The following is a 10,392-nucleotide window of genomic DNA, read 5'->3' as shown; positions in this document are numbered from 1 at the left end:
AAATAATGGAAACCCCTTAAAATTTCAGACAAATATATTTTAATATGGGGTAGGACCGCCTTTGGCAGTAATTACAGCTTGAATTCTACGCGGTATGGACTCGTACAAAGTTTGAATTGTTTCCAAAGGAATTTTTGTCTATCCTTCAGCTAAAATAGTCTCCAGTTCTTGTAGTGACGATGGTGGAAGATATCGACTCCTTACTTGTTTTTCTAAAATGCACCATAAATGTTCAATAACATTGAGATCTGGGGACTGTGTTGACCAAGATAATATGTTCGACTTCACTACAATGTTCCTTATGGCATTCAGTAACAACTTTAGCTGTGTGAATTGGTGCATTATCATCCTGAAATATTGCGTTTCCCCCCGGAAACAGTTCCGCAGCCACAGAATGAATTTGATAAGATAAAATGCTTAAATTGTCTTGACTTTTAATTCTGCCATGGAGGGAAACCATTGGGCTGGTGGATTTTCAAGATATAGCGCCCCCCCCCCCAGATCATCACATGTCTAACAGTTGGAAGAAGGTAGTCTGGGTCAAATGCTTCTTTTGGCTGTCTCCACACATATACTCAGTTGGTGGTCGGAAATAAGGTAAAGGATGACTCATCCGAGAAAATAACATTCTTCCACTATTCTAGGGACCAATTCTGCAGGTTTTTACTTCACTCTAAACGCTTTGCAACGTTTGTTTTTGAATGTAGTGGTATTCTGATTGCAGCTCTCCTGTAAAATCCAGCTTTGTGCAGCAACCGGGGAACAGGTGTGTAAACTGGGTTCTTGAGGTGGTCATTAAGCTCTGCAGTAATTTTGGGATCTGTTCTTTTGTGATCCTTTCTAACAATTCGCGTAAGAATCCGACGGTCCGTCTGAAAGTTTTGGCTTTCCTCCAGTGTTTTGTTTCGACGAGGAGGCTTTTCCCTCTTTCTCAAAGGCTGTCATCACTTTCGAGACAGTACTTCTTGATACACCAAACATTTCGGCTGTTTTCGTTACGCTAGCGCCTGCCATGCGAGCACGAACAATTTGACTTCTTTGAAAGTCCGATAGATCTGTCATCTTCATGAATTTTAATTACCTTTTTCTGATGATATCTGAAAAGAAACAGCAATTTTATCAAAACATATTGAGCAACACTAATAATTAATCAAAATACATAAAAATAAACAAACTTTTGACGGTTTTATAGATATTTCAAAATTATGATGCTAGGTGTTCCCATTACTTTGTCCAACTCCTGTATATATATATATGTATATACATATGTGTATATTTAGAGGGAAAGCCACTATGTGGTCGGCCGTATGCTAGAAGTAGATCACCCATGATCAAACTACAAAGAAAAGAATGTTCTCCAGAGGAAAATTCAGCGGACACCAGAACGAAAATGCGGACAAGACAGATGAAAATAATAAAAATCAGGATTACTCAGAGACCGGCGGTTTCGCCTATTAACGAATGAATCACTTCTGTAATCCATTGCCCATAGGCTCGTCAGTGTGGTCGTTCCATGGGTAATGCAATTTGTAAAGCGAACCATCAGTATTCTGTATAAAAACAGACACGTGCTTAGCTTCACCGATTACATTGGTGTTAATTTAAATGTCTTAGTTCTGGCGCGCTAAAATTCCGGAAACAAAAACCGCAGCAAATAATTTACTGCAGTTAATGCCACCTATTATAGAAAATATTTATTTTATCATTTAAATATGTATATACATATATATAATATATATATATATATGTATATATATGTACATATATATATATATATATAGATATATATATATATATATATATATATATATATATATATATATATATATATATAATATGTATGTGTGTGTGTGTGTGTGAATACACATTTCGAAAAAATAGTTCATATTCCATGTACTCGTACTTCGTATTTTTTGTTGTGCGTGTTTCGTGATGCCCTGTGCCCATATATGCATATACATATACATATATAGTATATATATATATATATATATATATATATATATATATATATAATATATATATTATATATATATATATATATATGGATGTATGTACACACACACATATATATTATTATTTATATTATTATATTGAACACTACGCATACTCTTCTGCGTAAGTTCTATCTTAATAATTCTGATGCGCACTCTACTGTCTTTTTACACTTTCGTGTTTCTCTCTTTCTCTCTCTTATTCTTTTACCTCCTCTTCTCCCATTATTCTATCCTGTTACTCTTTGGTTTCTTTCTCTCTTATTCTTCTACCTCCCCTTCTCCCCCTCCTGTTTTCTTTTCTTACTTATCCTATCTCCAATTTTTTCTTCTTCTCTTCAAATTTCTCTGTCACTCTCTCTCTCACTCTTCCTCCCTTGCTTACGTGGCTCCCACGTGACCATCGACCATCTTTCTCCTCCTACCTTGTGTTTCTTTCCGTTGTATTTGGATCAAGGTGGACGTGTTCTTGTCTGTCTCCTGGCGTCGAAAAACGGTGCTTGCCATGCGCTGACGAGAGGCGACCACCTCGAAACCGGTCCGTGTGTAGCATCCGTATCTTCGGGGAGGCTGATCTCCCTTTACAGGCTAGCAAGGACACCGTGATGGTGTCGGCTCTCCTGGTGACGTCTATAGTCGCCTGGGGCTAAATGCATCAGTAACACCCCCACCACCCCGCCCTGTCCCTAGCCACATTCAGATGGCTGGTCCCGCTTATATTACAGAGCAGTTACTGTTTATACCTCGCTTAGAGATTTATGTTATCGAACAGATTTTCGACGCCAGTGACTGTGTTTACAGTGAAAATCTATATATTCTAGCCTGTGGAGGAAGTCCTCAACGAAGAACGGTGCTTGCCATGCGCTGACGAGAGGCGACCACCTCGAAACCGGTCCGTGTGTAGCATCCGTATCTTCGGGGAGGCTGATCTCCCTTTACAGGCTAGCAAGGACACCGTGATGGTGTCGGCTCTCCTGGTGACGTCTATAGTCGCCAGGGGCTAAATGCATCAGTAACACCCCCACCACCCCGCCCTGTCCTTAGCCACATTCAGATGGCTGGTCCCGCTTATAATATATATATATATATATAATATATATATATATAAAGTAATGTCTTTTTTGCCAACCACACGTGACAGTCACATTTTTGGCCGAATGCTACAGTTGTTTAGCCCCAGGAGACATCGTCTCCAGCTGGCTATACGACACACGATCTCTGTCATATTTTTGAACAGAGGAGGTTAGCACCTCCACCCAGCACAACGCATAACATATAATGATGAGACACGTCTTATTCATCTCTAAATTATATGTTAATTTTTATGGCACGGTTACTGATGAGGATTCACCTAGCAAATTATTTTATTTGCTGAAGAAATCTGAAACCTGGGTATAACGGTAAAAAAAATCACAAGGTAAAAGTTTTTATTTTTCATTCCCTTCGAAAATTGCCCTCAAATGTGGTTTTGGTCGTTTTGACTGCTTCTTCTAGCGTGTAAAAATTACCTGTTAATGGTAGTTTTCTCTTGTGTTTAAATGTACACTATTTTATATTGAGAATATGTTGTCTATTGACTTTTTATACGTGTTAGGCCACTGGTAGTGAAATTTCTAAATATATTCGTCATCCTATATATTTTACGTGTATATATATTAATCTTTTACTTGTTTCAGTCATTTGACTGTGGCCATGCTGGAGCACCGCCTTTAGTCGAGCAAATCGACTACAGGACTTATTCTTTGTAAGACTAGTAGTTATTCCATCGGTCTCTTTTGCCGAACCGCTAAGTTACGGGGACGTAAACACACCAGCATCGGTTGTCAAGCGATGTTGGAGGGGACAAACACAGACACACAAACAAACACACACATATATATATATATATACATATATACGACGGGCTTCTTTGAGTTTCCGTCTTCCAAATCCACTCAAAAAGCTTTGGTCAGCCCGAGGCTATAGCAGAAGACACTTGCCCAAGGTGCCACGCAGTGGGACTGAACCCGGAACAATGTGGTTCGTAAGCAAGCTACTTACCACACAGCCACTATATATATATATATATATATATATATATATATATATATTATATATATATATATATAATTGGGAATGGAATAGTGTAGTAGTAAGGCAGGCATCGAGAATAGATTTGGGTTACTGCAAGTTGTTTGTTAGAGCTGCTAAGATGAGCTAAAGCTCATAATTGTATATAATAATTTATTATGGTAGTTTTATTAAAGAATCCATTCATAATAAATTTTTTTTAAGTAGTGTTGATTTGCCACGTGGATATAGTTTTTAGTTCCATTTATTCTATTTCTCCATTCATAATTTTAAATGACGTTTACTTTCCATGGCGCGTATTCTTTTTTTTTTTACATAAGTTATATTTCTATGGTAACGTAATTTTGGTTTGATTTTTTTAACGGCTAAGAATTTAATTTCACTTCATAATTTGAAACTGACTTGTAAGTATGTATTTTATTTCTCCTTATGTCATATTGTTATTTTTGATATTCTGGTTAATTACGATGTATTTAATGTTGTTTTTTATTGGAGTGTTTATGTATATGAGATTGTGTGTGAGTTTTTAGTTGTATAATTTATTTATCTGTATGAGTGTGGGTGTGTAAATATTGTTGTATATATCGAGTTTAGTGAGTATGTATATGCGTATATGTGAGGGAGTGTATGTATCTGTTGTGTGTGTGTTTTGCGTGTGTGTGTGTTTGTTGTGTGAATGTGTATATGGGTTTGTTATTTAGGTTTTGGGATGTATGTGTTAATTTGTCTGTGTGGGGGGGGAGTGGTTTTTGGTGTATATTGAGGTTTATAAGTTAGTATAGGTATGTGTATAAGTCGTGGGTCTGTGGTTTACGTGTGTGTTTTTTGTGTGTGAATGTTTAGGTTAGGGGGATTGCTATATAGGTTTGTTATAGAGTTTAGCAAAGGGAGATTTTATCGTTATATGTTTTTAAGAGTTTTGGTTTATCATGGTTTTTTTAGGGAATTCGTGGTAATTTGTCTATTTTCGATGTTGGTTGTTTTATTACATTGTTTCATTCATAATTTTTGAGTGGTGTTCGTTTTGCCACGTGAATATTATTTTTAATTCCATTTATTCCATTTCTCCATTCATTATTTTAAAAGATGTTCGTTTCCAGAGCGGTTATACTTTTTATACATATGTTAAGTTCCTTGGTAAAGTAATTTTGTTTGGTGTATATGTTGAGCGTATATGTACTTGTGGGTGTGTGTGAGTGGGGTGGGTGTTTGTATTTGTTATGGTGTGTGGTTACGTGTGTGTATTTGTGTGTGAATGTATAGGTTAAAGGGATTCCTATATAAGTATGTTATAGTGTTTAGTAAGGGAGGTTTTATCATTTATGTTTTGTGAGTTTTAGCTTATCATGGTAGTTTTAATAAAGAATCCATTCATAATTTTTGTGTTTATTTGTCTGTGTGGGGTTGAGTGGGTTTTTGGAGTATATGTTGAGGTTTATATGTATGTATAGGTATGTGTAAGTGGTGTGGGTATTTGTATATGTCGTGGTGTGTGGTTTACGTGTGTGTATTTGTGTGTGAATGTTTAGGTTAGGGGGATTGCTATATAGGTATGTTATAGAGTTTAGTAAAGGGAGATTTTATCATATATGTTTTTTATGAGTTTTGGTTTATCATGGTAGGTTTGTTAAGGAATTCGTAGTAATTTGTGTCTATTTGCGATGTCTGTTGTTTTATTGCATTGTTTCATTCATAATTTTTAAGTAGTGTTAGTTTTACCAAGTGAATATAATTTTTAATTCCATTTATTCCATTTCTCCGTTCATAATTTTAAGTGATGTCCGTTTTCTAGAGCGTGAATGTGGGTTGTATGTGTGTGTGTGTGGGAGTATGAATAAGTATTGTGTTGAAGTATTTAGCTATTTTATTTATTTATAGTTGCCTAGACGTTTTTATGTGTATGTATAGGGATATATATATATAGGTGTGTGATTTAGTGTATGTAGTTAGATATGGTTATATATAATTAGGTATATGTGTATGGGTGTATATATAGTTTATTATTATATTATTATTATTTTTTTGTTTTGTTTTATATTTTATATTTTATATTTTATATTTAATTGTTGATAGGTTTATTTTAGTTTATATATTGTTTATATATTGATTATATATGGATTATATATAGGTTATATATGGATTATATATTTACATTTTTTCATTCATACTTTAATTATTTTAAAATTATTATTTTTATATTTTAAAATATTGATATTTTAGATTGGAAGTCCACCTGAAGATTGTCGATCAAGACAAGAACAATTGTAGTGGCGGTTTTTTTTTGACTATTTATTAAAATTTTATGTATTGATTAAGTCTTTCCTTTTTTGTTTTGCAAAATAGTGGTTTTGTCTCTAATAATATTTTATAATATTTTACTATAAAATTGGATTTAATCCTAAATCTGATTTTTTCCCTGTAATTTGGATTTATTCCCTAATATTTATTATTATATATATATATATATATATATATATATATATATGCATTTAAGTGTCACCTTACAGTGAAGCACAGAACTGGTTTGATCCAATAAGCGGGTATCTACGCAGGTGTTCAAAATGCTAGAAATAGCAGTCAAGGCTCCCTTTAATTACACCTTGCCGCCTTAGGAAAGAACACGATGGTTAATGTGGTCCTCAATCCTCATGCTGTTAACTGACTTTTAATGAGAGTTCTTGAAAATATGCAACCTGATCTCCTCTTATCGATCGTACGATCGTAAGACATAAGTAATAAAAAACAAAGAGACACACAGACACATACACATTTCATTATTATTTTATTATTACAAAATGTGAATTTAATATTCTTGGTAAATAAAATTAGGATTTATATTTAAATTTATTTTTCAGTGTCGGTAAGAAAAAACGATGGGAGAAGGAATGGAGGAATTAAAGAAATTCTAGGTCAGCAACTGTCAAACATTTGTGGTGATGTATAAATGGGATTGAATATTTCAATGGCCTCCCAGTAACGAATAGTGGTGATGACAGGTAGTTTTAGGAGTCGTATCTAGACTAAGTAAGCTACCTGTCAAGAAGACATTGATGAAAAGAAGAAAGTTTACTTAGGCAAAAATGAAATAAAAGTATTTACTTAACCCTTTCATTACCAAACCGGCTGAAACCGGCTCTGGCTCTGAGTACAAATATCATGTTTTCATAAGTTTTGAATTAAAATCTTCCACCAAACCTTAGTCACAATTTATGTTCCTAACACTAGCTTAATGATAACTAAGTTCTTTTACTAAATTCTTTGTTATATTTAAAATAATTGAAGGAAACAGAGAGCATCTCAAAATAAATACAGTAACGAAAGAGACAAGAGCTATTTTTATATTTGGGTTGTGTGGTGTCAAGTCAGCTACTAAGATTTAAATTGCATCTGAAACATTTTTTTTTTATATATTTAAATTCTTCTGGTTTAACACTTTTAAAAATTTTAATCCAGTTGGTACTTTTGTGCTAAAAATGCAGCTTGGGTTTAAATTGTAATTGTGATATTACGAACGTTATATTGGAAAAGAGCTTTGGTTGTTATGAACTACCACATACTGACAAAATTTTTGTACGGCCCTTATTAAGCAAACCTATGATCAAAATCATTCCAGTCGTAACTGTACTGTTTTTTCTTATGTGCAGACCCAAGAACATGTTGCGGGTAAAATTGATTTGTAAACATTATTATAACATGTCGGAGTCAACAGTTGTAACGATAAAAATTCGTTGTTATAATTGCACACTGTAGGATGTGAAAGATAAACAATACATGAAGTTTTAAGGAAATATTTATTTACCGTTACGTTACAATACCTTGCCTCGACGAACAGGTTATGATAAATCCAAAAGTATGCGAAGTGAAGTTTGCGTTTGTGCCTTCTTCATTGTTTAGTAGTAATTACAGAGAGAGAGAGATAGAATGATGTAAGAGAATAGAATTAGAGCTAGTGAGAGTTGTAGGGTGTGGGACGTTGTCTCACAGTTGCTGACAGTAAACTTCATTGCTCCCTCTGACCAAGGTTCTAGCTGGTCAGCCAAACTTCGTTGTCACCGGAGTGACTACTTGGTTGAGTCGTCACTATGTGACTGGACTCGTTGAGTCATCACCGACTGTGACTGACTGATTTTTGCTTGGGGTGTTCTTGCTTTTTATAACTATCCAGAAGGATAGACATATCATTAAGAACAATAGATTTAGTTGGTGATCATGTTATCTCTATTCTAGCTTTTGGTGAAGTAGAAGAGGTTAGAAAGGGTCAAGTGGTGAAGACATTATTTCAGCCTAGCTAAAGGCATCTGGAGAATGTAAAACTGCTGTCAGAGAAAAACCATTGTTCCACCGTGGGAAAAGTTTTGTTGCAGTGGTGATTTAAATTTGGCTATGGTGGATCGAATCCACTTCATGCTTGCAAGATCCACTACAAACATATTACTCAACGTGTTCATATCCAAAGTTGTATGATGTGATTTGAGGGAAATTTGTGTTTTGGAACGATCCGTTCTCCATCAAAACAATTCCGCTTTCTGCATTTAAGCTTCAGCTTACAGTGAACCACAGACGTGGTGTGATCCAATAAGCGGGTATCTGCGTAGGTGTTCAAAATGCTAGAAATAACAGTCAAGTCTCCCTTTGATTACACCTTGCCGCTTTAAGGAAGAACATGTTGGGTAATGTGGTCCTCGATCCCTTATATTATGATGGTTTACGGCTGGAATGCTTTTGTTCGCAAGTTTGCTAGATAAGTGATGTACAAAATAAAGTCAGTCGTTACTTGCGAACGAATATGACTTGGTAACATATACCACGGTTTTGCTAATTGTTTTAGGTGCCTATGTAGTCGTGAACAAGAACAGACACCCTCTCGTCCCCTTTAACTGAAGAGAGAAAGAATTGCACTAGCACTCGGCTGGTACCCAGTGCAGCTGAACAGACTGGAACAACATGAAATGAAATAACTCGCTCGAGGGCAAAACCCGACTCCCAGTCCGGGAGTCGAACCCACGACCTTACAATCATAGGCCAAAGGACTTAACCAACAGGTCGAGTGTCTTTGCTGAAGAAGGCTGACCTGGGCTGAACAACACAAACAGAGCTTGAATATTGTCACTCGTAGAAACCCTAACTCCACGAATAGATGTTATACAAATAGGAGACTACGTCCTCACCGGTGTTTTTGTAATTATTTCCAAGAAACATGGAAACACAGAAATTATTGAAATAAAATTTAAACATCTATAAGAAAAAAATAAATCGCGAAATAATTTAGATCAAATTATGTACTTTACTATAAATTATTCTTTTCCCTTATATATTTATGTAAAAGATAGTAGCAAATAAAAGGCAAAAGCTGAAAAACCTCATAAGAGAAAAATTATAATTATTCCCTTTAAATATATATTATTTATATTAAGGGCATTAACACACATAAACGCCTCACACTATGAGGATCTCTTAAAGTCAAAACTACCATAATAATATTAATGCCCTTAATATATATATACTCTTTTACTTGTTTCAGTCATTTGACTGCGGCCATGCTGGAGCACCGCCTTTAGTCGAGCAAATCGACCCCGGGACTTATTCTTTGTAAGCCCAGTACTTATTCTATCGGTCTCTTTTGCCGAACCGCTAAGTGACGGGGACGTAAACACACCAGCATCGGTTGTCAAGCAATGCTAGGGGGACAAACACACACACACAAACACACACACATATATACATATATATATATATACATACATACATACATACAATCATACATACATACATACATACATATATATATATATATATATATATATATATACATATATATGTATGTGTGTGTATGTATGTATGAGAGAGAGATAGAAAGAAAGACCTATACACATGCATACACACACACACATACACACACACATATATATATAGACATTTCTCATATTTTGCCCCTTTTTATACTTACCAGTTTCAGCCATTAAGCTGTAGCCTCGCTCCAGCGCCACCTTCAAGTCGTTCATATCAAACGTTGATGCCTTGGTTTGATAAATATATATATATACACAAAGTATGGGGGTTTATTTCACAGGTGATCTAAACGATTAGGTACGCTAGGTAAGTGCTGTAACGGATTACTAGGGCTCCAATGTTATAGATAAGACGGTAGTTATGGAGCCATTGCAGATTTCTGATGCAGCGGATCTATAATTATTAAAGAGGACAACAAACGTTAAGACAAGGCAAACATCTCAAGTCGTATACAATATAATTATTGGAAAATATTTTTCCCAAAAATGATATTGTATACGATTGAGACGTTTGCCTTGCTTTAATGTTTGTTGTCCTC

The 10,392-nt window shown here is 35.0% G+C and overlaps 1 long non-coding RNA gene across 1 annotated transcript in view; it reads right to left on the bottom strand.

Moving 5' to 3' along the window:
* Positions 1–588: 588 nt before the first annotated feature.
* LOC118762231 overlaps positions 589–10,392 on the bottom strand; it is an 18,339-nt gene continuing 8,535 nt past the window's right edge. Inside the window, exons 2-3 of the long non-coding RNA XR_004997984.1 lie at positions 9,024–9,026; positions 589–729 (exon numbers count right to left, since the gene is read on the bottom strand). This is a non-coding gene — a long non-coding RNA (uncharacterized LOC118762231). The remainder of the gene's footprint in view (positions 730–9,023; positions 9,027–10,392) is intronic.

Source organism: Octopus sinensis, linkage group LG2 (assembly GCF_006345805.1).
Source record: "Octopus sinensis linkage group LG2, ASM634580v1, whole genome shotgun sequence".
Lineage (NCBI taxonomy): Eukaryota > Metazoa > Mollusca > Cephalopoda > Octopoda > Octopodidae > Octopus > Octopus sinensis.
This window is presented reverse-complemented; position numbering and strand designations above follow the sequence as displayed.